The sequence below is a fragment of the Thalassophryne amazonica genome, chromosome 5 (genome assembly GCF_902500255.1).
Source record: "Thalassophryne amazonica chromosome 5, fThaAma1.1, whole genome shotgun sequence".
NCBI lineage: Eukaryota > Metazoa > Chordata > Actinopteri > Batrachoidiformes > Batrachoididae > Thalassophryne > Thalassophryne amazonica.
The window spans coordinates 53,601,625-53,628,246 of NC_047107.1; the positions used below are offsets into that span (position 1 = coordinate 53,601,625).

General features: G+C 40.3%; 1 protein-coding gene across 1 annotated transcript in view; it reads right to left on the reverse strand.

The window, feature by feature from the left end:
• LOC117509956 (D-amino-acid oxidase-like) overlaps positions 1-26,190 on the reverse strand; it is a 52,146-nt gene extending 25,956 nt beyond the window's left edge. The window contains exon 1 of the mRNA XM_034169564.1: positions 26,124-26,190. The gene's annotated coding sequence lies outside the window, so the exon portion shown is untranslated. The remainder of the gene's footprint in view (positions 1-26,123) is intronic.
• Positions 26,191-26,622: the final 432 nt, after the last annotated feature.

The following is a 26,622-nucleotide window of genomic DNA, read 5'->3' on the forward strand; positions in this document are numbered from 1 at the left end:
TTTCCTCACGATGTCCTGGGTGAATTAAGCCTTAAATTAGGATGTTTTTCAGCTCAAACAGGCCGACGACAGCGCCTGGAAGCGCTGCAGGCGTCCCGCTCCGTGGGAAGTCCTTACACCGACAGAAACACCCCATAATCTCTCATCAGCCGTTAAACTTTTCACAGAAAACCAGCTTAATTTCTCGAATAGTGTCCACTCGGATATTCCTCACAAGTCCAGAAAAAATTTTGATAAAGCAACGCGCGCCGTCTCGAGCAGCGTGTGAAACAAAGGAATTCAGCCGAGAGAGCGGGACCACATCTCACTCAAGGCCTGCCCACAGGAAATGACATCACCGACACGCGTGAAAAAACTCACGCATGCGCACGAGGGTTCAAGCATGATTGGTGTAATCGCATGTCATTCAAATCCATATAGTTAAAAAAATAAATAAAAGGGTCGGTTTATTATCTAAGAGACCTCGTATATGGTGCGTTTTTTTTAAATACATCCATGTGCTTCCTGATGTTAGGCAGTTTTCAGCACCTTGACAATGGTAGCTCACTTGGTAAAGTGTCAGGCTGGCAATCAGTAAAGTGCAGGTATGAATCTTGTGCATGGTATGTTCTGTTTTCTTTCCTTTTTTTTTCTTCTCCCCCACATAAGCGGTGCGATGTGGTCCAACAGGTACAGCTGGTTTTTTTTTTACTTCTTCCACATAAGTGGCACGATGTGCTGCACCTGGCACTCTGTTCTTGAAAGACACCAGCGCGTGCACAAATTCTCGCACTGGGATCGTGCACGCCTGCCTGTCGGCACACTGTTTCGTGGTGTGCTAATTTCGAACTGTTTTGCGCTGTTTCGCCATAATTGACCAAACTTTGCACTATTTGTGAAGGGGCCCTAAGACATAGCTGTCCACCAACAGCAGCAGTAGTAGTAGTAATAGTAGGTTGTGATTTAATACCACATCGGCATTTATGGTTATATCAAGGCAAAATGTAGTGGAAAAACATACAAAGCAATGATGAAAAAGAAAAAACAAGAAGCATCTCAAACCTCCAAACAAAGTTAGGTGAACATTGGGAATAATGTCTCACTGGACTCTTAACAGGGTTTCTTATTTTGTCAAAATGAGATTTTACAAGTGAACTAAACATATGCACTCTGTCTTTTCAGGTGTACCGTACATCTTATAAAAGGACAAGAAGATGATCCTCCACTGGGCTCCTTAATTTGAATAAGCTAGCACAGAAAATTAAAAAAATGAATGAAGATCCATATCTATATATATATAAGGCAATCTATGTATGTATGTATGTGTCACTACAAGACCCAGCCTTCTCTCCCGCCTCCTATTCTGACCGGCAGGTGCCAAATGGCACTGCTGGGGTAATTTACAACTCATTAGGCCACCTTTTCTTATGTATCTGTTCTTATGTTTCTTATGTAAGTGCAGCCATTAGATTGGAATGTGGCGGTACCAGAGTGACCGGCAGTTTGAGCTTTCTGCTCAAGCTTGCATTCTGACTTTCTCAAAGTCAGAAGTGTTATGCATGCATACAAATAAAAAAAATGACCAAAAAATTGAACAAATTTAAGACTTACAAAACAAAACTAAGCTTCATGAATTAAATGTAAAGGCAGTTTTCTTTTAAAAGTTTGCAATGATGATGAGCTCTCTGTTACATTTCTTTTATCATTCCATATTTGTACGACAATATCTGATGGAAAACAGACCATGCTTAGTTTTATAGAAAGGAAAGTGAAGATGACTATTCTGTTTGGCGTTATATGAATGAATCTGTGACTTTAATATGAACAAATTTCTAAATGCTGATGTAAACATAAAGGTGAGAACATGTTTTTGTAAATAAACAGACATCTGATGAATATTTATATTATATACTGTGAAAATGTTCAGTTTTTTAAAAAGTGGTGCAGACGCTTCTGTTGATTAGGGAGAAGGACAGAAATACCAAAGTGCTTTACAGTAAAAAAGACTGCTTTTACAGATGGGTAGATGAACATAAACCCATGTCAGCTTGCACTGCTCAAACTCTATACTAGAGTTTCAGTTGAAGGAAATGAAATTTATCCCATGTATCCCATGTCAAATTTTTAGGCATTGTAGTAGATGAGAATTTGAACCAGAAACAACACATTAGTTTTATCCACAAAAAGACAGTAAGATCATTTGGAATCATCAGCAAACTCAGACATTTTGTAGATAAAGCTTGTCCATTGACCCTGTATTATTCTTTGATTTATCCATATTTGATTTATGGTAACATAATTTGGGCAAACACATACCCGTCCAATCTCCTTAAAACTTACACACTGCTGAAACGTTTAAGACTGGCAACTTTTTCTATTTCAACAGAAGCTTCTGCACCACTTTTTAAAAAACTGAACATTCTCATAGGCTCAAACTGCCGATCACTAGCCACGTTTACATGGATACTTTATTTCTGATCTGATTGAATTCTATCCGATTGGATTGTCCTGTTTACATACGTGCCCTAAAATGATCCGCTTGCTGCGTGTGCTTACATGCACCGTGATTACGATCTGATTCAGTCAGTAGAGCAATCCCATAATGCTTTGCGTTGTGACGTCTGCCGTTTGTGACATACGCAAATGAGTTGTACCCGGAAGCCTGTCCATATAAGCAATGGAGTAATCAAGATTACTGTTATTTTTTGCACGTTTCTTTTGAAACTGCAGCATCAGAGGAACATATTTCTTCCTCAGGACTTTTTCAGAAAGAGACGAGCGCGGCGGAATGAGTTTTTACGCAGTGTAGCACAGAGCACGGTTACATACGTGTCCATGTTTTGTAAAGCAACCCAGCTAACACAGAACGTCCTTGCAACGTTGCTGGGAGGTTACATTTTCGTTGCACAATTGGGAACGTTCTGTCCACCTACTGGCAACTTCCATCAGGAACATTTACTTGTTACAGTTTTTGGACGTTTCTTTGGAATGTTGTACTTACGTTGAGGGGACGTTCTATTAACTACATAATTCACCAGCCTTATCAATCTATATATTGATTGATAAGGCTGCTGAATTGGTATTGTTGTAGATTTAAATAAAGTGATTCCTGTATTTTCTTTCTTAACACTTATATTTTATAACGTGCTTAATTTTCCGAAAGTTTTCATTCTCAGGGATACTTTAGTAGGCCTACCGTCCCGATGATAGTCTAGTCCGGATTGACCGGTCGATCGCATGGTGGGGGGGGACTCCCGCGGTTCATTCTATCTGCGCATGCGCAGGGTCAAGAGGTCGTGAGGAGCTACAGTGGAGTGACGCGAGCGTATAATGGCAGAGGAAAAAGATCCCAAACTTATCATTTTCATTCAGAGAGGGAGGAAGATTATTTTTTCGTTTATTCAAATGGCAAATCCATCTGCCTTATCTGCAATGCAAACGTGGCATTACCGAAGAAAGGGAATTTGGAGCGGTGTTTTAAGACGATCCACAAGAGCTACGATGCTAGCTTCCCGGCTAAAAGCCGGCTTGCAGCACAACAGGCCGTTTTCCCCCGGACAAATACCACCAGTAAGGCTGCAACCACAGCTTCTTATCGTGCCAGCCGTGTTCTGGCAAAAAGAAAGAAATCATTCAAGGATGGTGAAATTGTGAAAGAAGCTTTCATGGAAGCTGCAGATGTGCTTTTTGCCAATTATAAAAAATCAGAAGGAGATCGTGTCTGCAGGATGTGCAGCTCTCAAGAAAGTCTGTTGCACGACGATGCAAGTTAATGGCGGAAGATATTGATCGGCAACTGAGGAATGATATTGAGGTACGAGGTCTATTAGAAAAGTATCCGACCTTATTATTTTTTTCAAAAACCATATGGATTTGAATCACGTGTGATTACATCAGACATGCTTGAACCCTCGTGGGCATGCGAGAGTTTTTTCACGTCTGTCGGTTACGTCATTCGCCTGTGGGCAGTCTTTGAGTGAGGAGTGGCCCACCCTCTCGTCGTTTTTTCATTGTTTAGGAATGGCTCAGACTGCTGCTTTGTTTGATAAAAATTTTTTCAAAACTGTAAGGCACAACTGAGTGGACACCATTCGATAAATTCAGCTGGTTTTCCGTAAAAATTTTAACGGCTGATGAGAGATTTTGGTCTGTAACTGTCGCTTTAAGGACGGCCCACGGCGCCTGATGGCGATCTGCGCTTCGAGGCAGCAGCATCTCGCCGTTTCAAGTTGAAAACTTCCACATTTCAGGCTCTGTTGATCCAGGAAGTCGTCAGAGAACAGAGAACTTTCAGAAGAAGTCGGCATGAGGAGTTTATTCGGACATTCCATTGTTAACGGACATTTTGTAATGAAAGAACGTGTGGGCAGAGTCGCGTGTCGGGCCGGACCCGACCGCGGGGGGTCGCGACAGGAAAAACACCTCCGTTGGAAACCTTAACGGGCAAGCTGGAACATGCTCAAGCTGTTAAACAATTTCTCAGTTACTCACTTGTTGAAAGCCATCAAAAGCCGCCTGAATTTTACAAATGGTTTTCAACACGGAGGTGTTTTTCCTGTCGCGGCGCACACAGATTCGCCGAGTCGTCACGGAAATGACTCGGCGAATTTGCGCGGACGTCTTTCATTAAAAAATGTCCTTAAACAGTGGAATGTCCGCATAAAGTCCTCATACCGGCCTCTTCTGAATCTTCTCTGTTCTCTCACGACGTCCTGGGTGAATTAAGCCTTAAATTAGGATGTTTTCAGGTTGAAACAGGCCGACGACGGCGCCTGGAAGCGCTGCAGGACGTCCCGCTCCGTGGGAAGTCCTTACACCGACAGAAACACCCCATAATCTCTCATCAGCTGTTAAACTTTTCACCGAAAACCATCTTAATTTCTCGAATAGTGTCCACTTGGATATTCCTCACAGGTCCAGAAAAAATGTTGATAAAGCAATGCGCACCGTCTCGAGCAGCGTGTGAAACAAAGGAATTCAGCCGAGAGGGTGGGACCACATCTCACTCAAGGCCTGCCCACAGGGAAATGACGTCACCGACACGTGTGAAAAAACTCACGCATGCGCACGAGGGTTCAAGCATGATTGGTGTAATCACACGTCATTCAAATCCATATGGTTAAAAAAAAAAATAAAAGGGTCGGTTTATTATCTAATAGACCACATATGTGAGTGTTTTTCTCTGCAATTCGATGAATCCACTGATACTGTGGACGTGGCTCGGCTATGTGTTTTTATTAGAATGTTTTTTGACAACATGAATGTAAAAGAACTACTGAGCATTTTACCTTTGAAAGGCCACAAGAGAGGCACAGATATGTTTCAGGTTTTTATGGAATTTGTTAATAAGAGCCAGCTGCCCCTCTACAAACTCATTTCTATAACCGAGCTGCCAGCTCGATGCCATCTTAATAATGTATTTATACAACCATGTCATCAAATTTCATTGCATGAGAGGCCTATTAACTGATCGAGTAGTTCTGTTGTGTTTATATACGTGTTCCTGCTTTCAGCAGCATTGGAGCTGTTTCATGTATACTAAACTTGAAGCAACTTTGTAACAGATTGTACGCAGCAACGACTCGACAGACTGGAGTCAAAGGTAGACCGCATACTACAACTACTGTGGAGGAATCAGGCTGCTGAAGAATCTGACTGCATTGGAGATAATGCAGGCCAGACTTAAAACAACGGAGGAGCTGGACCAATTGAGCAAAATGCTGGAGGACCAGGAGTTTAGGAGGACAGTGGTAAATTATTGTTCCTAACACTTTTGCAGAAGTGGTTTTTTCATAAAAGTTGCATATTGCCATTGCACACATACTTCTTTTACTCTGTCATAGGTGAATCTGCTGAAACAGCTATCTGTATCAATGCTGAACTCCTTTGCCAGGACGATGCTCGGCGAAATTGGGATGTGGCGGTTGTGGGCTGGCGTCAGCCTCAAAGGATGGAAAGGGAAGAAAGCCCTGCAGCCTCTCACTCTCTAGAGTTTTGAAGAGTAAGTTATCAAGGTGTCTCACTGCATCATTTAATTTTAGTTAGCAATTAAAAAGAATTTTATCATTTCTCCAGTTAAAAAAGAGGAAAATACAAGACCGTTTTTTATTTTGTTTTTGTGACAGAAGCCTTCAGCAACAAGATGGAAATTTTACCAGATGCTATCGATGATGCGTTAACTGAAACACTGTGCCATGCAGCAAAGAGGGTAAGTAGTTAAACTTTTATGGCATCAGCAACTCACAGGTGACTTGTACTAGCACCATGGCCACACCTAGTCATTCCCTTCAATCGAATCCCGGTCCAGTGTTGACTGTTTCAAGAGTAAAGACCGTGACCGGCTCACATGCACCCCAGCTCTTTGGAGCAATCGCTCTCTCTCTCAATCCGTTCCTCACATTCTGTATTCTCTTTCCGCAAACATCTTAAAACCTATCTGTGTGGGCTCACCTTCCCTCCATAGTGTAACTGTCACTCGGCTGTGTTGACAATTGGAATTCATTCACTCATTATTGGTTTATTTGACAGGGACAGTGCATATTAATGAACGTACAATTGTTTATAGACAGTATATATACGAGGTCTGTCAGTAAAGTATAGGTCCTTTTTATTTTTTTCAAAAACTTAATGGATTTCATTCATATGTTTTTACGTCAGACATGCTTGAACCCTTGTGCACATGCGTGAGTTTTTCCACGCCTGTCGGTGACGTCATTCGCCTGTGAGCACTCCTTGTGGGAGGAGTCGTCCAGCCCCTTGTCGGAATTCCTTTGTCTGAGAAGTTGCTGAGAGACTGGCGCTTTGATCAAAATTTTTATTAAACCTGTGAGGCACATCGAAGTGGACACGGTTCGAAAAATTAAGCTGGTTTTCGGTGAAAATTTTAACGGCTGATGAGAGATTTTGAGGTGATACTGTCGCTTTAAGGACTTCCCACGGAGCGGGACGTGGCGCAGCGCTCCCAGGCGCCGTCGTCAGCCTGTTTCAAGCTGAAAACCTCCACATTTCAGGCTCTATTGATCCAAGACGTCGTGAGAAAACAGAAGTTTCAGAAGAAGTCGGTTTCAGCATTTTATCCGGATATTCCACTGTTAAAGGAGATTTTTTTTAATGAAAGACGTGCGGACGGATTGCAGCGTTGGCTCGCAGCCGCCGCGATGCTCCGCCACAGGAAAAACACCTCTGTTGGAAGCCTTAAGGACAAGTTGGAACATGCCCAGTTGTTAAACAATTTCTCATATACTCACTCCACTGAAAGCCATCAAAAGCCGCCTGGATTTTACAAATGGTTATCAACACAGAGGTGTTTTTCCTTTGCCGCCGCACCGCGCCGGCTGCATCCCGACGTGCGGACGGGTCATTAAAAAAATCTCCTTTAACAGTGGAATATCCGGATAAAATGCTGAAACCGACTTCTTCTGAAACTTCTCTGTTCTCTCACGACGTCCTGGATCAATAGAGCCTGAAATGTGGAGGTTTTCAGCTTGACGACGGTGCCTGGGAGCGCTGCGCGATGTCCCACTCCGTGGGAAGTCCTTAAAGCGACAGTATCACCTCAAAATCTCTCATCAGCCGTTAAAATTTTCACCGAAAACCAGCTTAATTTTTCGAACCGTGTCCACTTCGATGTGCCTCACAGGTTTAGAAAAAATTTTGATCAAAGCGCCAGTCTCTCAGCAACTTCTCAGACAAAGGAATTCCGACGAGGGGCTGGACGACTCCTCCCACAAGGAGTGCTCACAGGCGGATGATGTCACCGACAGGCGTGGAAAAACTCACGCATGCGCACGAGGGTTCAAGCATGTCTGACGTAAAAACATATGAATGAAATCCATATAGTTTTTGAAAAAAATAAAAAGGACCTATACTTTATTGACCGCCCTTGTGTACACACACACACATATATACACACATATACATATATATACATATATATACATATATATATATAGGGCACACACTTTAACATAAATATGCCAGTTTTAGCATAATACTAATTTCCATCCGTAGTCTCCAGACATAAAATATAAAACACAGAGCATTTAACAAGCATAAAAACATTGATCATTTACAATATAATACACTGTCATATTTTAATATAACCCAGAGCCATATAAAGGAGGAGTTATCTGTTCCGGTCAAGATGGAGGTTAAAATGCTGTTGTCTCAATATAAAGTGCAGGAAAGTACTGAGGTAGAATTCAGTTGTAGGTATGTACAGGTACAGTCAGTTTTATTATAAGATGCTGAATTAAAGTGCTTTGTCGCGATAGTAAAGTGCTCGATACAGCTGCAGTATCTCTTTAAAGTGCTGGTGTGCGTAAGCTTACCTATGTGTTGTTGTGTGCGTGTACATGAAAGTATATTGCTTTCGCATGTCTTTAACTCGTAATGATTACAGGTTTGGTTATCTTTCAGCCATGTTTTAAGCTGTGTCTTGAATAAAGCAAATGTGGGGCTGAACCTGATTGTCGTTGGCAGAGTATTCCATGTGCTAATAGAGAGTAAATTTTGAGCAAAGACAGTTTTTCAAAATTTGATCTCGCAATCACACCTAGCGGAGGATCTGGTGTTAATTTCATTGTTACTTTTCCTGTTAATATAGTTCCTCAGAGGGAGTGGGACCAAATTGTGTAGGGACCTGTACACAGCACAACACATTTTAAATAGCATGAAATTCTCAAAACTTAAAAGCTTATATTTTTCTAAGATTGGACGGTGATGAGAAATTGTTTTTTTTTTTTGTTTTTTGTTTTTTGGTCCAATATTTTTATGGCTTTTTTGTACAGTTGTTCTACTGGTTTCAGTACAGTTGTTCCTGCAAAGGACCATGTTGTAATGCAATACTCTATATGTGACATGAAGTGTAAGTAAGATTTGGCCGCATCTATTGTAATAAACGGTCTTATCTGTTTAAAATTAGATCGATTGAACTTTACAGTGAGATTTACCTTTTTGATATGTTTTTTGAATGTAAGATTTGGGTCTAATATCACTCAGAGATATTTGAATTGGTTCACAAGCACAGTTCTTCCCCTTCCAAGAAAACATGGGATCTGGCTATCTTAATTGGTCTTTTGGTGAACATCATACATACAGTTTTGTGGTGTTCAGCAGAAGACAATTTTTATGTAGTCATTTGTGTATTTTACATAGTGCATTTGTGAGGTTTACAGATATTTTGTCACTCTTTCCCTGGGTCAAGATTCCTGCATCATGTGCATACATTTGCATATTTAGTTCAGAGCACACATCGGGGAGATCATTTCTATACAGAAAGAATAATAGAGGGGCTAATATTGAGCCTTGTGGAAGACCAACATAACTAGGGAGATACGAGGATGTGCCACCATCCACAACAACACGCTGCTTTCTGTTCGAAAGATAGGATTGAAACCATTGAATAGTATCCTCTGAAAAATTAAAATATGAATTGTAAAAATTGAGATATTGAATTAAGGATTCTGCATATTAATACATGGACTGGTTGAGCGCCCTTGAACTTCACTGTGCTGAGGGGACTGGCACTATAGAAGTTATTGTATAGTATTTTTATGAATGATTTTCTTTGTTTTTTAGGCAAAGAAGGAGGATGAAAGAATTGGTACTGGTGTTAATGCTGACTCAGATGCTGGGGTGGATGAAGCCATGGGCGACGATGTGGATGCCGATGCCATGGACCATTATGTAGTGAATGATGACGCCATGGACGGCAGTGCCGTCAGATGAGAAGTGATTCATTTTATACTGAGAACTTATGCCTCCCCCTCTGTAAGGTGCGGGGGAGACATGAAATAAGTGCCCAATTTTCCTTGCACAACTTTTTTCCTGGATGCCATGATCATCAACTCGACTGGACACTATGTTTGTTTTGATCCACCTTTGTGATCCACCCCACCATTGTGGGAACAAATCAAAAGCTGTGTTCACCATGGGGACACGTTCGGCACTATTCAGGATTATTTGAGTTTTTTTTTTTGTTTTTGTTTTTTAACCGATGACGAACAATGCGTAAAAAAAATCTGACTGATGCAACTACATCGGTCCAAACCGGTCTGGATCCGGGACTGATGTTGCTGCTTTAAAGGGTGGGCGGTGGAGACATCTTCAGTTTTTGTTTAACGTTGACCCTTCTAGTTCATTTTATACTGAGAACTTATCCATGGCTTAATGCTATTGTAACAGTAATAATACTGGATGATGTTACCTAGCTTAGTACCTGAGAGATTGGAGTGTATTTTACCTGTTTCTATGACTGTATTATTTTATGTGTTTATTTATTTATGTAAGGTAAATTATTCTATTGAAGTTTTATTGCACTGAAGTCACTGATTGAGAAAAGAAATTTCGTTTTCTAGTGTATACAATTGCACAGTGAAAATAACAACAAAATCTTTGAACCTTAGTCATGGGTCACACATCACGGATGAGAACTGATCCCTGGCTTAATGCTATTGTAATTGTAATAATACTGGAGGGCGGATGACAACTAATCAAGTTACTGAGAACTTGTCCATGGCTTGATGCATTGCTATTGTAATAATACTTCTAAAGTAATAAACTTGCAATTTACAGACTCATGCAATGTTCACAGTGTTCCTTCGTGTTGGGGGACATTGCAACAACGTTGCAGCAATGTTGTGTCACAACCTCCTGAGAACATTCTAGGTTGGTTGGTTGGCAACGTTCTTGGCAACATCCCTGGAATGTCCTGGAGAGTCTACAAATGAACGTTCCTACAACGTTGTGATGCAACGTTACTGCCACTTTGATGTAACGTTCAGGCAACGTTCCATTGTTAGCTGGGAATGAAAAGACCAAGGGATTAAACAGCTGATTTATGAGCCAAATGAAAATGAAGCCTTGGAGATCAGACAGAGCTTTGAGGAAACACATCATATCCCTCAAATAACTGACGGGTCTCAGCCACATGAACTTCTGTCGTTTTCTCTGACCCACCATCAATAACATCACAGCTACCACTTTTATGATTTCTGCTAACTTTTTCTGTGGCTTTTAGGTAGACCCCACTATGAAATCTCACGATTTATTTTAAACAATGAACTATTTCAAAATATGACAATAAAGCAGTTGCATGAATAAATGAAACAAACTTTGTGTGTGGGGTCTTTTTACATTTCCTACTTACTTTATTCAACAGTTGTTTGCTTTTAGATTTTGGAGCATCAGTTGCAAAATGCCTGGAAACGCCCAAGATTCCAATGTTTTGTGCCATTCAGACCTTTTTGAGAACTCATCTCCTGCCAAACCTACCTTTCAAATTTTTAAGAGAAAAAAAAAAAAGTCATATCCACTACACCCTGTGCTTTTTTTCCCCCCTGATTTATTCTTAAGTATACAATTACTCATTAAACATCAGAATTTTAAAATACATAACCATTTTCTGTTTTAGGGTGTGAAAAACACTGAGGGAGAAGATGTATGACTACAAATAAGTGGTGACTCTGCAGATCCACACCTGGACTGGTTGCTGAAAGGCTTCATAAATTCTAAATTCTGTTAATGTGAACCTCAGCTCACTCTGTGTAACAGTAGAAAACACTTTAGGGTTTTGAAGTCGAGGTGGAGGGTGATACTGAAGAGATTTTCACTTCACTTTTACACCAGTTGTGATAGCAACCTGCTTTGCACTTCATAATTTCTGTCAAATGAGAGGAACAACATAACTGGTTGGAGAACACTGGTCACTTTGATGGCATCTTTCCTCAGCCTGGACCACAAGTCTCGATGCAGAGCCGTTCTGGTGGTAGCAGAACAACGATGGCATTGAAGGAGTACATGTTCAATGACTTCCCTCTATGAAATGACCATCTCCATTAAAAAAAATAAAATAAAATCTGACAAATACAATTTCTCTTTTTTTATTAAAGTGAATACAACTTTCTTCCGTACACATATATAAAATAAAAACCTGGCAGGACCACAACAATCTGGTTAAAAATAAAATATAGTTCTAAAAACTTTTTTTTTCCCCACTTACATCAGAGCTTGGCATGACTTCTTAAACTGGCATTACTGTGAAGTCAGATCATAAAACCAAACCCTAAAGGTGGCTCTTTTTGTCAGCACAATAACATCCTTCCAGAAAAAAATTGAAGAAACTAAACATCAGGACCAGTTTCTTATATTCAATTTCTGCATGCTGTGTGCTGTAGTCAAAGTTTCCACTGTTATTTTGATTATTTTGAGTGTGCCGATGTGGCAGGTGGGAACTTGGGTCGGATGGTTCGCTGTGATTGGTGATGAAACAGTGGACTTAGTAGAGGACATAGCTGAGACGTGTGTGCACATCATTTAGGAGAGGTTAACTCATCTGTTCCAGACTAATATGACCCCAACGAACAACTTGAGATATGTGCCAAAATCTCTATCCAGGACAAACAGCCCAAAATGCCCACGCCCCTTTTTTATCCCAAGTGTTACTTCAAATACAGCTGCATTTTCTAAACAGCAGCAGCTAGAGATTTTCCAAGGTTTTGAACATGTTGAAAATGACTAGTACATCTTTGGGAGGATCAAAGAAAAGTGTAAAATTTCTATTTTGATATTTTAAGAGAAAATGACTAAAATAAGTGGGTCAACGTATTACCACACATCGAAAGAAAATGAACATTTTCCAAATATGAAATTTTTATTTTCGGTCCTACTGTTATCAATGGAATATGCATTTAAAGTGAAAAACACAAAACAAACCTTGTATCTTTGGCAGACAGCAGTATCTAGAGGTCTTAAATGCTTTAAAGATTATCAGGGAACATCCACAACAGAAAGTTTAAGATACTAAATATGTGGTGATTCCAGACTGTATGTAGGTAGTTTGATATAATGTTTTTTCCTTAAAATATCAAAATTAGAAATTTTACACTCTTCTATGTCCCTTCTAAACATGTACTGGTCATTCTGAGCATACTGGCTGCTGCAGTTTAGAAAACACAGCTGTATTAGAAGTAACACTCGGGACGAGTGGTCATTTTCGGGCTTGTCTCAGGGCGGTCTCAGACTAACTTTGTTCATGTAAATGCGGAGCTCATGAGTAGGATTGAGGAAGGAGAGCCAGAAGACCATCAAACAGTTGCCCTAATGCTTCCAGTTGAGCAGGTACCTTTCTTCCATAACCTGGAAGAAGCCTCTCTTCTCTTTCCAGATTAATCTCATGCTGCTGTTGTATGTTGTCCAGGAAGGACCTCTGCTGGCTGACCGATCACCCAGGAGCTTGGCATAACCAGATGATGGCTTTTATTCTAGAAAGAATGTATAATTTCAGTTAGCAAAGAAAAAATGTTTGTTTTTCTCTTTGTGGATCTCTCAGTCATGTATTATACCAAAGAATCATCTTGCTTCTGTATTCAAATATGTCGTCACTCATCCACACAGCTTTTGATTTCACAAAGCTCCAAAACAGGACAAACTGAAATGAAAATATGTTTGTGTCTCAACTGTCTAAAGGATATTAACTGTCATATTCTGCTGGAACTTTGTAATATTACCATTTCTAAAAATAAAGCACTCCAAATAAATAAATAAATATGCAATGACTTTGAACGTTATTTTTTCAACAAGCTCTACAGGAAATTTCAAGAACTCACTGTGGTTTTATTTAGCAGCATATTACTCTTTAAAAAACTCACTTTTTTGTCTGGAGCCTCCTCTGTCATCTTCAGATTGTGGAGATCTGCTGTCATCAATCTCCTCCGACGTGTTGTTTCCATCATCATCATCTGTATATACGAGAGCAGTAATTAATGTGATGCACTAAAGTGAACAAGGATAAGGAGTGTTGGTTAACTCGATGACAGACTGTGTTCATGCACTTTACTGTGCTAATAAACTTATGGGATAACTTAACATGAATCCCCAACATTAACTAAATTCACACATTTGGCTCAAAATACGTCTCGTAAAAAAAAAAAAAAAAAAGATGGAGAGGAATGATGCGTTAGCATGATTTTATCAGGACTTACCTCCAGGCTTTCCGCTGTCTTGGGTGAACTTTCCTCTGGTGGAAAACCAACTTCTACTCCAGTGTGCTCCTTGGAGAGCGGTCGACCTCCGATTATTTCTCCATTAATTCATGATAAGAGAAGCTGGTTGGAGCCGTGCAGCTTCTGCTCGTTTTTAGCTTCTCCTTGTAGAAAGCCCTCGTTGCTTCCCAGCGGTTTTTAATTTGCTCCACTGACCTGCTGACTCCGGACACAAGTCTGTGCTGCCGACTTACGTCCGTCAAGCTTTTCCACTTATTTTAAGTTATTTTAATACGTGGAGGAGGAGCGTTGTCTCCTGTAAAGTCGAGCTCTGTTTTGGCAGCGCCATTCCCGTGAACACAGAGCAGAAGCGTCACGTGGTGATGTGACGTAACAGACATACGCCGTTTACATGGAAGCCGATCGGGTTAGAAACAGGCTTACACCACCTCCTCTGACCTGATCGTAATTTTGATCGGATTGGGCTATTCTGATCAGATGGAGCTGTTTACATGGCGTGATTTTGATCTGATTGTTCAATCAGATTACTTCTGGTCCATTTAAAGCCCCTTTCACACCAGACCCACTTCGAGTTGCTTCCTATGGCATCATGACGACGCAGGAATGTCTGCGTCAGGTGCACGCAGCAGGGTGCAGAGAGGAGGTGAGGACGCAGCCTGCAGGTCTCTGCACTCTGATTTCTCTTCTAGTTTATATTTGTTCATGTGCTGAGCTGCAGGTCTGCGCTCTGAGTTCTGTTCTACAACCCCTGGCAAAAATTATGGAATCACCGGCCTCAGAGGATGTTCATTCAGTTGTTTAATTTTGTAGAAGAAAAGCAGATCACAGACATGACACAAAACTAAAGTCATTTCAAATGGCAACTTTCTGGCTTTAAGAAACACTATAAGAATCAGGAAAAAAAATTGTGGCAGGCCATAAACGGTTACTTTTTTAGACCAAACAGAGGGAAAAAAATAGGAATCACTCAATTCTGAGGAAAAAATTATGGAATCATGAAAACAAAGAACGCTTCAACACATCACTAGTATTTTGTTGCACCACCTCTGGCTTTTATAACAGCTTGCAGTCTCTGAGGCATGGACTTAATGAGTGACAAACAGTACTCTTCATCAATCTGGCTCCAACTTTCTCTGATTGCTGTTGCCAGATCAGCTTTGCAGGTTGGAGCCTTGTCATGGACCATTTTCTTCAACTTCCACCAAAGATTTTCAATTGGATTAAGATCCAGACTATTTGCAGGCCATGACATTGACCCTATGTGTCTTTTTGCAAGGAATGTTTTCAGTTTTTGCTCTATGGCAAGATGCATTATCATCTTGAAAAATGATTTCATCATCCCCAAACATCCTTTCAATTGATGGGATAAGAAAAGTGTCCAAAATATCAACGTAAACTTGTGCATTTATTGATGATGTAATGACAGCCATCTCCCCAGTACCTTTACCTCACATGCAGCCCCATATCATCAATGACTGTGGAAATTTACATGTTCTCTTCAGGCAGTCATCTTTATAAATCTCATTGGAACGGCACCAAACAAAAGTTCCAGCATCATCACCTTGCCCAATGCAGATTCGAGATTCATCACTGAATATGACTTTCATCCAGTCATCCACAGTCCACGATTGCTTTTCCTTAGCCCATTGTAACCTTGTTTTTTTCTGTTTAGGTGTTTAATGATGGCTTTCGTTTAGCTTTTCTGTATGTAAATCCCATTTCCTTTAGGCGGTTTCTTACAGTTCGGTCACAGACGTTGACTCCAGTTTCCTCCCATTCGTTCCTCATTTGTTTTGTTGTGCATTTTCGATTTTTGAGACATATTGCTTTAAGTTTTCTGTCTTGACACTTTGATGTCTTCCTTGGTCTACCAGTATGTTTGCCTTTAACAACCTTCCTATGTTGTTTGTATTTGGTCCAGAGTTTAGACACAGCTGACTGTGAACAACCAACATCTTTTGCAACATTGCGTGATGATTTACCCTCTTTTAAGAGTTTGATAATCCTCTCCTTTGTTTCAATTGACATCTCTCGTGTTGGAGCCATGATTCATGTCAGTCCACTTGGTGCAACAGCTCTCCAAGATGTGATCACTCCTTTTTAGATGCAGATTAACGAGCAGATCTGATTTGATGCAGGTGTTAGTTTTGGGGATGAAAATTTACAGGGTGATTCCATAATTTTTTCCTCAGAATTGAGTGATTCCATATTTTTTTCCTTCTGCTTGGTCTAAAAAAGTAACCATTACTGACTGCCACAATTTTTTTTTCTTGATTTCTTATAGTGTTTCTTAAAGCCAGAAAGTTGCCATTTGAAATGACTTTAGTTTTGTGTCATGTCTGTGATCTGCTTTTTTTCTACAAAATTAAACAACTGAATGAACATCCTCCGAGGCCGGTGATTCCATAATTTTTGCCAGGGGTTGTAGTTTATCTTTCCTCCTTTGACTGCGAGATGCACGCGCGCCAACGAACCGTCCGTGAGTAAATGTGGAGATGTCTGGAGTTATACTTGATGTGGACATGTCCTGTCTCTGGCAATCAGTCTGTGAGCAGGACTTTTATGGATTTTATTTAAACACAGTTGTGAGAGAAGAGCGAGGAGCTGCAGTAGCAGCCAGGATGAGCAGTTTTGTTTTTTTTTTCTGTGCTCTTTGAGCGTGTAGTTTTACTGCATTGTGTACACGGTATAAAGACATTCCTGCCTGATTTATACTTCGGGAACAATGGAACACAGCAGGAGTCATAAATTGGGGTTGGGTAACATTGTATTGTGGGGGGGAGGAGCTGAGCGCTCGATGGAGTAACACGTGTGTTTGGGGGCTCCTGCCGATTTTGTTTAAAAATGGTTATTTAAGTGTGCTTTTTCGGGTTTAAACTGAGTGTTTCGACTTTGTTACATTAATAAGTGCTTGAGGACAAACTTCACCATGACAGGAAAAGGAAAATCTCGTACTATCCAAACGCAGCTGAAACCCAGCCCACAGGCTGCTACCTCTGAGCAGCTAACTCAGGATACCGGACCTGCCCTGATTAAGTCTGGTCTGGACGAGGACGCCCTGAAGTATGAGCTGTTGTCTTCCTTAAAAGAAGATATTGCAGGTATAATAAAGAAAGAACTGCAAGAGGTTCTTGGAGACGCACTATCGCCGATTAAAATTGAGTTACAAGCTGTGAAAACACAGCTAATAAACGACAGCGTTGCTACAGATGCTAAATTGGCTAAGCTAACTAGCTATGTAGGTGAGATGGAGGGGGCGCTTACAGGATGCACAGATGACATGGTTGAAATGAAAGCTACTCTAGAACGGCTCACTGCTACTGTTACTGCATTGGAAAATAAATGCGAGGACTTAGAGTCAAGATCCCGCCGTCAAAATATTAGGATTATTGGTGTGGCAGAGGGTCCCGATACTTGCTCTCCCACGGCCGTGACTACGCTGCTAAAGGATGCGTTCTCTCTGGACAAAGCACTGCTCGTGGATGGGTCTCATCGTACTCTTCAGCCCAAGCCCAAACCTGGGGAATGACCGCGCGCTATCGTGTGCAGACTCCATTATTACAAGGACTGTCAGGATATTTTACAACGTGCGAGAGAGTTACAACGGATCAAAGTCGGAGATGTGACTATATCGGTCTTTCCAGACCACACGGCTAAAGTCGCTCGAGCTCGGGTTGCTTTTAATGATGTCAAGCGGCAACTTCGAGGGATTGAAGGGGTCAGGTATGGTCTTTTTTACCCAGCACGGCTTCGGATTACGTATAAGGGGGCTGAGAACGACTTTACTTCTTCTGAGGATGCTAAAAAATATGTCCAAAGCTTGATCTCTGGCTGAATTGAACTTATTTTTTTTCTCAGCTCCTGTTATGTCTAGGTTGATGATGTTTGGATTTTTTGGTTTAAATGCACCACTTGGTCAGTAAAGTTGGTTGTATTGTAATATATATCAGTATTGTTTAATTGACATTTATAGTATATGTTTTTGTTATTTCTTTAGGTATTTTATTTTTATTATCTTCATCACTATTATGATTATTATTATAAAAAATTGTTTATTTTATTATTTTTTTAAATAATTTTATTTTTAATTTTTATTTATTTATTTTATTTTGTTTATTTATGTATTTATTTGAATTTTTAATTTAATTTTCTAATTTAATTTTATATTTTATTAATTTTTAATTATTTATTTAATTTTTTTAATTTTTTTATTTTCTATTGGGTGTCTGGTTAGGTAGTAAAACAAGTATTTGTTAATTAATGCACTCATTTTTTACTCTGATTGGGCAGGTGTTATTCCCCCCCCTTTTTTTTTTTACTTATGCTTCTGTTTGCGCTGTTTTTTCTCCGTGATGTTTTCTTCTTGCTGTGGGCTTCTTTTTTGCCCAGCTTAACACTGCTGTCTCCATTGTTCTGTGTTTATTGGAGACTTTGGGTGTTGTTTGGTTTTGGTGTGTTTGGTTCTAGGGGGGAGTGAAGTTCTTGCTCAGCTCTGTATGGTTTTATTTTCTTTTTGTACTTGAATGGATAGTACTATGTACTCTAATGTGGCAGTGCCAGGCAGACTTCGATTTGTTAGCTGGAACATTAAGGGTATGGGTCACCCAGTCAAACGTTCAAAGGTGTTTACTCATTTGAAGCGATTAAAATCTTCTGTAGTGTTTTTGCAGGAGACTCACCTGCAGATTAAAGATCACAACAGATTACGGTGTTCCTGGGTAAGTCAGGTTTTTCATTCGGACTTTAATTCCAAATCAAGAGGGGTTGCAATCCTGATTAATAAAGCTGTTCAGTTTTCACCCACAGAGATAATAGCTGATAAATATGGTAGATATGTGATAGTTGCAGGTATACTGATGCAAAAAAAGGTTCTTTTGGTCAATTTATATGCCCCTAATGTTGATGATGGTGAATTTGCTAATAGATTATTGAGCAGTCTACCTTTCTTGAATTCTCATTTGTTAATTATTGGGGGTGATTTCAATTGTGTTTTTAATCCAGCGTTACATCGTTCTAATCCGCGTAATTTTAACACATCTTCAATGGCTCAAGCCTTTTCCGATTTTATGTCCAGGAATGGCCCTTGGAGAGCCCGAAATCCAACCAGTAAAAAGTATTCTTTTTTTTTTTCCAAAGGTGCATCATTCTTATTCCAGAATTGATTATTTTTTCATTGATCAGGCCCTCAATTCAAGCATTTTATCTACTGATTATTTGAGTATCATAATATCTGACCACGGGCCCTTGTTATTAGACATCCAATTGGCATCTTACACACCTAGCCGTCCTCCATGGCGCTTCAATACACTGTTGTTAGCAGATACAGATTTTTGTGACTTTATTTCAAATTCGATTGATGAGTTTTTATTATTTAATTGGAGTGATTCTGTTTCATGTTCATTACTTTGAGAGACACTTAAATCTTATTTGAGAGGGCAAATCATTTATTACACCGCACTGTCCAACAAAAGACATAATTCTAGGCTTGGGGAACTTGCTGGTGCGATTTCTGATTTAGATAAAAAATATGCCATTAGTCCTTCACCAGAATTGTTTAAGCAGCGTATGAATATTCAATCAGAATTTGACCTACTTTCAACTAAGGAAGCTGAGCGGTTATTGCATAGTCGAGGTTCGTATTATGAATATGGAGATAAAGCGAGTCATCTATTGGCGCATCAGCTTCGCCGGCAGGCCAGTTCTCGTTTTATATCCGGTATTAAAAATTCCCAAGGTGTGTACACGTCTGACCCTATTGAAATTAATGCAATTTTTAAATCATTCTATTCGTCTTTATATACATCAGAATTTCCTACAGATGCTAATAAAATTGACGCATTTTTTGAAGACCTATCTAATCCTGTCCTTGACAGGGCTATTGCGACAGACATGGACTCTTCTTTTACTATTGAGGAAGTGATAAACTCTATAAAAGCAATGCAGCTGAATACGACCCCTGGCCTGGATGGGTTTCCTATTGATTTTTATAAAAAGTTTATTGACAAACTGGCGCCTTTACTTTTGGCTATGTTTAATGACTCGTTTGAACGCGGCTCTCTACCTTTAACTTTGACACAAGCTTCAATAGCATTAATCCATAAGAAAGATAAAGACCCAACTCTTTGTGGCTCGTATAGACCATTGTCACTGTTGAATGCAGATGTGAAGGTATTAGCTAAGATGATTGCTTTAAGATTGGAAAATGCGCTTCCTCTATTAATATCAGAAGAGCAAAATGGTTTTATTAAAGGGCGTCAATTATTCTTTAACACTCGTACTCTTTTCAATATAATTTACTCCAAGCAGTCATCTGATTCACCCGAAATTGTAGTAGTTTTGGATGCCGAAAAGGCATTCGACAGGGTGGAATGGGAGTACTTGTTTAGGGTTATGAAGAAATTTGGATTTGGTGATAAATTACTTTCCTGGATTCGTTTTCTCTATACATCCCCCAAAGCTAGTGTTCACACTCATGATATTTTTTCAGATTTTTTTCTCTAGGGTGAGGTACACGCCAAGGATGTCCATTATCACCCTTACTCTTTGCCCTGGCGATTGAACCTTTGTCTATTACATCGCGGTCGGCTTCAATGTTTAGAGGGGTTTATCGCTATGGGGTTGAATATAAATTATCTCTATACAGATGATTTATTGTTATATGTTTCAGACCCTGTCAATTCTATACCTTCCATCTTAAGTATTTTTGATACTTTTAGTTCATTTTCGGGGTATAAATTAAATTTGGACAAAAGCGAGTGCTTTCCTATAAATATTTCTGATTGCGATCTCAAAGATTTGGACATTCCTTTTAAACTTAGTACAGCTGGTTTTAAGTATCTTGGTATAAATGTTACTCGTTCTTTATCTAGTCTAGCTTCTGTAAATTTTTCTCCTCTCATTTCTAAAATAACTTCTGATATCCACCAGTGGCGTAATCTCCCCCTTTCCCTCTTGGGTAGGATTAATGTTGTCAAAATGAACATGTTACCAAAATTGCTCTTTTTATTTCAGTCTATCCCACTTTTTTTGCCAAAACATTTGTTTGATTCCCTGGATAAGTTAATTAGTGGCTTTATTTGGGGGGGTAAACCACCTAGAGTTCGGAAAACATTGCTGCAAAGATTTTCAATCATACTATTGGGCAGCTCATATACAAAAAATCTGTTACTGGTTAAAATCTTTTAGTTCCCCTTGGTGCAGAATGGAATTATCATCTTGTACAGGTTCATCAATATCTGCTCTAATATATTCTTCTCTGCCAACAAAACCTTCCTCATATACTACTAATCAAGTTGTGCTTAATACTCTTAGGATCTGGTTTCAGTTTAGACGTCGCTTTCAATTTTTGTCTGCTTCTATATTGTCCCCTCTAATTAACAATCATTTGTTTCCTCCATCCATATCAGACCCATCATTTCAAATTTGGCACAATAGAGGAATCAAACAAATAAGAAATTTATATGTGTCGGGGGTATTTGATAGTTTTGCAAACCTATCCTCTAAGTATAATTTACCTGGAACCCATTTGTTTCGTTATTTACAAATTCGACACTTCGCCTCTCAGTGCTTTCCACATTTCCCTTCCATACCCCCTGCACTACCCTGGGATGACATGCTCTCCTATAACCCTCACCAAAAAGGCCTGATATCGAAGCTTTATAATTTTATTTTAAGTTTAGGGTATGAGTCGACTGTGGGAATTAAAAATGCTTGGGGTGAAGAGCTAGGGGTGCCGATGAGTGAAGAGCACTGGGAGGGCGCTGTGGGCAAAATACGAGGGCTGTCAATAAAGTAACGGTCCTTTTTATTTTTTTTCAAAAACTATATGGATTTCATTCATATGTTTTTACGTCAGACATGCTTGAACCCTCGTGCGCATGCGTGAGTTTTTCCACGCCTGTCGGTGACGTCATTCGCCTGTGTGCACTCCTTGTGGGAGGAGTCGTCCAGCCCCTCGTCGGAATTCCTTTGTCTGAGAAGTTGCTGAGAGACTGGCGCGTTGTTTGATCAAAATTTTTTCTAAACCTGTGAGACACATCGAAGTGGACACGGTTCGAAAAATTAAGCTGGTTTTCAGTGAAAATTTTAACGGCTGATGAAAGATTTTGAGGTGATACTGTCGCTTTAAGGACTTTTCATGGTGCGAGACGTCGCGCAGCGCTCTCAGGCGGCGTCATCAGCCTGTTTCAAGCTGAAAACCTCCACATTTCAGGCTCTATTGATCCAGGACATCGTGAGAGAACAGAGAAGTTTCAGAAGAAGTTGGTTTCAGCATTTTATCCGGATATTCCACTGTTAAAGGACATTTTTTTAATGAAAGACGTGCGGACGGGTCCGCGCGTCGGGATGCAGCCGGCGCGGTGCGGCGGCACAGGAAAAACACCTCTGTTGAAAGCCTTAAGGACAAGTTGGAACATGTCCTGCCTGTTAAACAATTTCTCATATACTCACTCCACTGAAAGCCATCAAAAGCCGCCTGGATTTTACAAATGGTTATCAACACAGAGGTGTTTTTCCTGTGCCGCTGCACCGCGCCGGCTGCGTCCCGACGCGCAGATCCGTACGCACATCTTTCATTAAAAAAATCTCCTTTAACAGTGGAATATCCAGATAAAATGCTGAAACCGACTTCTTCTGAAACTTCTCTGTTCTCTCACGACGTCCTGGATCAATAGAGCCTGAAATGTGGAGGTTTTCAGCTTGAACAGGCTGATGACGCCGCCTGAGAGCGCTGCGCGACGTCTCGCACCGTGAAAAGTCCTTAAAGCGACAGAATCACCTCAAAATCTCTCATCAGCCGTTAAAATTTTCACTGAAAACCAGCTTAATTTTTCGAACCGTGTCCACTTCGATGTGTCTCACAGGTTTAGAAAAAATTTTGATCAAACAAAGCGCCAGTCTCTCAGCAACTTCTCAGACAAAGGAAATCCGACGAGGGGCTGGACGACTCCTCCCACAAGGAGTGCACACAGGCGAATGACGTCACCGACAGGCATGGAAAAACTCACGCATGCGCACGAGGGTTCAAGCATGTCTGACGTAAAAACATATGAATGAAATCCATATAGTTTTTGAAAAAAATAAAAAGGACCGTTACTTTATTGACAGCCCTCGTACGAACCTCTTCCTCATGTGCACGTCTTAGCCTGATCCAATTTAAAGTTGTGCATAGGGTTAATTTTTCTAAATATAGACTCTCTAAAATATTTCCAGAAATCAGTGATATATGTGATAAATGCAAAGGATCCCCATGTCATCTTAGTCACATGTTTTTTTCTTGTCCTAAGTTATATGATTTTTGGTCTCAATATTGTTTAATTATGTCTTCTGTCCTTGGGGTTAAACTGCAACCATCATCATTTATTGCAATATTCGGCATCCCCGGCCCTTCAGTATCATTAAATACAATTCAACAGGATATAATTTCATTTTCATCTTTAATTGCACGACGCATACTGTTATTACATTGGAAATCTGACAAATGCCCCTGAATTCATGGGTGGCTTAAAGATATGATGTTTTTCCTTAAACTGGAGAAAATTAAATACACTTTATGTGGACGTACACAAACATTTTACCAGAAGTGGCAAGGTTTTATTTCCTATTTTTTAAATTTGGAGGTTTTACTGGATTGAGTGTGCCTGGCACTGCCGTCGCCTTTGACATATTTTAGGTATCTATATGTTTTTGGTTTACTGATTTGACTGAGCTGAGTGGGGAGGGTGGTGTTTTTCTTTTGTTGGCGGGGGAGAAAAAAAAGGCCTGTGTAAATTGTCACTGTGTATTTTTTGTACCTTAAGTATACTGTTTGTGTTAATGACTCTTGATTATGTTTATATGTGAGCTACGTGTATACTTTGGTGTGTTTTGTTTTGTACTGGCTTTAATAAAAACAAACATTGTATTGTGAGGGTGTGGCTTCCAGTCACGTTGACTACTGTTGCGTTGCTCGGACTTGCGCTGAAACCACTTAATTTCTGTGTCGAGCACAGGACGCAAAAAACAAAAACAAAAAAACAAAACATGTTTAATTTTTGGCGTCCGTTTTGCTTTGTCCTTTGCCTCCCTCGCGCTGTTGTAGCGTTGAGCTACATCGTCTCGGCACTGGGTTGCTTCCACGTGGCGTTGTCATGACGCCGCACGACGCAACTCGAAGTGGGCCCGGTGAGAAAGGGGCTTAACCGCAGCTATTCTGGTAGTGCCACATTCCGATCTAATGGCTGCACTTACATAAGAAAAGGTGGCCTAATGAGTTGTAAATTACCCCAGCCGTGCCATTTGGCACCACCTTGGTCATGAAAGGAAGAAGTGCCATTTGGCACCACTCTGTTAGTTCTAGTGGTATGTGGCATGGTTTGTGTTCGTGGTGAACTGCTACAGTAATTAAGCAATCGACACCAAACTTGGTATGGTGACTGGGGCACCAAGGGAGAGGTCACTGGGGCCCTTAAGTTGAAAGCGCATGTGCGTGAACACACACACATACGTATGCCCAGCCACAGTAATTAATGAGCTGTTTCAGAGAAAATCATGCAGAAAAAGAGAAGTTGGCTAGATGACCATCACCGATTTCCATGAAACTTTCCAGAAGTGAAGAACAATCATACAAACTTGGACCCATAAACATTTTTTTCACTCCATAAAACATCCTGAACAACTTCAGGCAATTTTTAAAATGATGCACTTTTGGCCATGCTTGCTGTCTCTACATTGAAGTATAGAGTAAAAAAGCTGATTTTGAAAATAAATGTTCTCAATTCTCGATGCCTGTATTGCTATTTTCTGTGTACTAGAATTCAGGAAATGTATTTTTCTAAATGTTTTAGTGTCTAAAGCGTGACATATTGCAGTGTAAATTATCAAAGTGACCTTTTCTGAGGGAATGTCATACAATGTCTAGTAACTGTCTTTAATGAGCTGTCTCAGAGAAAATCATATGGGGGTGGCTGTATGACCGACTCCGATTTTGATGAATTTTTCACCATATACCCTTCAAGTAGATTGATTAGGAATGGCAAAGTTAGTTTTTTTCTATCAGGCAAAATTTTACTTGAATTTTGGTCAGTTGATGAAAAACTTGTGTCAAAATGTCACAAATTGCTCTGTGAAAATTAATTATGACAATATACACACAATGCAATGCAACTTACTATACCTTAACAAAAGTGACATGAAATATACAATGACATGGCTAAAACATTTCTTTATTATCTGTGTGTAGAATGCGTAACTCAGTATTTTATGTTTCTGGACCCATAAGCAGAGGTGGGCGATACCGGGAATTTTGGTATTGATCCGATACCAAATAAATACAGGCCCAGTATTGCCGATATCGATACCGATACTTTTTCATATTTAAGCTTCATAGATCCAAAAGACCTAGGATAGAATTTCGCCAAACATTTTACGTGACAACAAAATACTTTATGATCACAATCAACATTTAAAAAAAGAAAAAAAAAAAATCACTCAACACAACTTAAAATCTCCTGAGGTAGAGGGCTGACAAACCACAATACAAGAGTGTGCTGCTCCGTGCTGTGTGACACAGTGCAGAGCTGCTCTTACAGACAGAGAGTTAACTTTGATGAATCTGCACGTGCAGCAGTCAGTGCATGCGGGAGAGAAAAAAGCTTGAGTATCGATCTTTTTACACAAGGATCGTTCAATATCAATACCAGCGGTGGTATCGATATTATCGATATTATGATCGATCTGCCCACCTAACTGTGGAACTGAGAAGACGTTCCAGCAACAGTCGAGGAGTCCACAGTACCCTTGAGGGAGTTAAACGGGCTAACCAGAAAAACAGCACAATTTATATTTGAAGTTGGGAGGCCCTAACCTTAACACGGTCATCATAAGTTTAAACTTAATTTAAAACCTAACCTTAACCCCAAATCTGGTTCTTAACCACAGCCTATAACCAGCTAACTGCTGACATGGCTGCGCTACGTACGAATATATGGAATTACACTTTGTAGAAGTAAATAAAGATTACATAACACAGAAAGCATGTTGGCAAAATTTACAGTCAGCAACATTGACAGAAGCATTTCAGAGAAAACTGTTGACTTGTACAGCCTTAGCCTACAGATATTTAGCTGCATGGTGAATGTGATTTAAAAGTTCAGCCTTCACCTTTAAGAGTTGGAGAAACACCGCAGCAACAGTTCTTCAGCTCACTCCTGGTCCTGCTGACACACCAGTGGGCGGAGCCAAAGTTCAGCTTTTGTGCAGCCGGTGTCGTGCCAAAGTAGTGGGAGTGCGCGCGCACTCAGTGACGTTCTGCAGCGGAGGGTGACACGGGAGTAGATCTTCACTCCTGTCCCATCCCCCTCCCACAGAAAAATTCCTGTCCCATCCCCCTCCCACAGAAAAATTCCTGTCCCGTCCCAATCCCGGGCCAGAGTAAAAAAAAACAAACTAAAATTCCTGTCCCGTCCCAATCCCGGGCCAGAGTAAAAAAAAAAACAAACTAAAATTCCTGTCCCGTCCCAATCCGGGGCCAGAATAAAAAAAAAAAAAATTCCTGTCCCGCCTCACTACTGGTAAAATGACTCCCACTCTCATCCCGCTCCCATTCAGAATGACTCCCACTCCTGTACTGCTCCCATTTTTCCCTTCTTTTAGTTTTTAG